The sequence below is a fragment of the Littorina saxatilis genome, linkage group LG5 (genome assembly GCF_037325665.1).
Source record: "Littorina saxatilis isolate snail1 linkage group LG5, US_GU_Lsax_2.0, whole genome shotgun sequence".
Lineage (NCBI taxonomy): Eukaryota > Metazoa > Mollusca > Gastropoda > Littorinimorpha > Littorinidae > Littorina > Littorina saxatilis.
In genome coordinates, this window is record NC_090249.1 from 43,252,210 (window position 1) to 43,254,738 (window position 2,529).

Sequence of the window (2,529 nt, forward strand, 5' to 3'; positions counted from 1 at the left end):
AGACAGAAACATGTCCCCATTAACCCCTTCTGAAAGTCTCTAACATCTAACTATCGTGTGAACAAGTTTGAAAAAGACGGACGATCGGACTGACAGACAGATGGGGAGACACTCGAAAATGTATACACACACAAGTATATACACATACCCACTCACACACAGGAACCAGGTGTTTGTTATACTAATGCGAGTAAGAAAACGGGACTGGCCTTCCTGAGCTAAACATCAAAATATCTACACTCGCGGCCCATTTTGTCGCAAGTGCGACAATATGGGCAATGTGCGATAAAATGGGGCATGAGGGTGGCCAATTTTGTCGTAATGCGTCAAAATGGGCCGATGCGACAAAATGGGGCGTAACACAGCAGCCTTTCGCGCCGGTGGACATACACCAAAACGTACGGCAGCCTGACTGCTTTGGTTTAAAACAAGACTTTATTCAAATTTGTTATCATGACATGAACAATAAATATGTGACCCTCCACCACGAAATGAGTCGCATGTCACCTCGCGCGGTTCTGCGCTAGGCTTAATATAAGTCCGGGGGGTGTCTGGTAACAGTGTGAGGGTCACCTTAGTCACAGGCTTATAACTCAAACAGTGTTCGCTCTTTTCTAAAACAGTTTTCACCACTGGATAGAGCATAAGCAACTCTTTAGGAAAATGTAAAAATATGAAAATCATGCAAAGGTGCCATGCGACTCACTCCGTGGTGGAGGGTCACATGTGGCAATTCGGATTTCTCTGACTGCTTTCTGTGCAGAATGAAAACGTTTTGCTGAATTATTTCATAGAGGACACCTATGCTAATCTGTGCAAACATCAATTTTGCAAAGTATTTTCACTCAGCAGCCAAGCTGTTTATTGTTCGTCAGTCATATATATGTATCGAAGTGACAGCTAGTGTAGGCCTACTCGAACAAGTTATCCCATGTAAAATTAAAGTGTAGACGGATCTGAGATCTACTGTAGTTTACGCAACAGTTGACTCAACAAGGATGGTATATTTAATGACGCATAACAGCTGCGGTCTATCAGGTTTCAACAACACAAAGCGGTGCACTAACTGGTGAACCGGATTATATCATGCACTGATACATTATGTGCAATATCAGGTGTGTGGTGAATACAGTGTGGCTTGACTGACATGTACACTGTGAGGGAAAGGGTGGCAACGTGCACTTGCCTCGGAAGCGTCGGGCGAAAGCAATTTTCTTCCCCCTTTTCTAGCCCAGGTGGTGGGTTCAAGTGCTTGTCTCAGTTTCGGCCTGAGACGAAAAACCGAGGTTCCCCTCGTGTAGGGCCTACACTACACTGGGGTGTGCACGTTAAAGATCCCACGATTGACAAAAGGGTCTTTCCTGGCAAAAATGTATAGGCATAGATAAAAAAAATGTCCATCAAATACCCGTGTGACTTGGAATAGGCCTAATAGGCCGTGAAATATTCGCTGTAATAGCTTGAGATTTACTGGCCGATGTGAATGCGTGATATATTGTGTAAAAAATTCCATCTCACACAGCAGAAATAAATATGTAAAGCGCTTAGAGAACGTCAAGCGCTATAAAAATCTCCCATATAAATAAATAAATAAATACACTCACGTTGAGAAAGAGAGGGTGGGGGGGGGGGGGAGAGAGAGAGAGAGAGAGAGAGAGAGAGACAGACAGACAGACAGACAGACAGACAGACAGACACTGAGACAGACGGAATGTCCCACGATAAGCCACCCGTAGAGAAAAACAAGTCGCGTAAGGCGAAAATACAACATTTAGTCAAGTAGCTGTCGAACTCACAGAATGAAACTGAACGCAATGCCATTTTTCAGCAAGACCGTATACTCGTAGCATCGTCAGTCCACCGCTCATGGCAAAGGCAGTGAAATTGACAAGAAGAGCGGGGTAGTAGTTGCGCTAAGAAGGATAGCACGCGTTTCTGTACCTCTCTTTGTTTTAACTTTCTGAGCGTGTTTTTAATCTAAACATATCATATCTATATGTTTTTGGAATCAGGAACCGACAAGGAATAAGATGAAATTGTTTTTAAATTGATTTCGACAATTTAATTTTGATAATAATTTTTATATATTTAATTTTCAGAGCTTGTTTTTAATCCAAATATAACATATTTATATGTTTTTGGAATCAGCAAATGATGGAGAATAAGATAAACGTAAATTTGGATCGTTTTATAAATTTTTATTTTTTTTTACAATTTTCAGATTTTTAATGACCAAAGTCATTAATTAATTTTTAAGCCACCAAGCTGAAATGCAATACCGAACCCCGGGCTTTGTCGAAGATTACTTGACCAAAATTTCAACCAATTTGGTTGAAAAATGAGGGCGTGACAGTGCCGCCTCAACTTTAACGAAAAGCCGGATATGACGTCATCAAAGATATTTATCAAAAAAATGAAAAAAACATTCGGGGATTTCATACCCAGGAACTCTCATGTCAAATTTCATAAAGATCGGTCCAGTAGTTTTGTCTCAATTGCTCTACACACACACACACACACACACACACA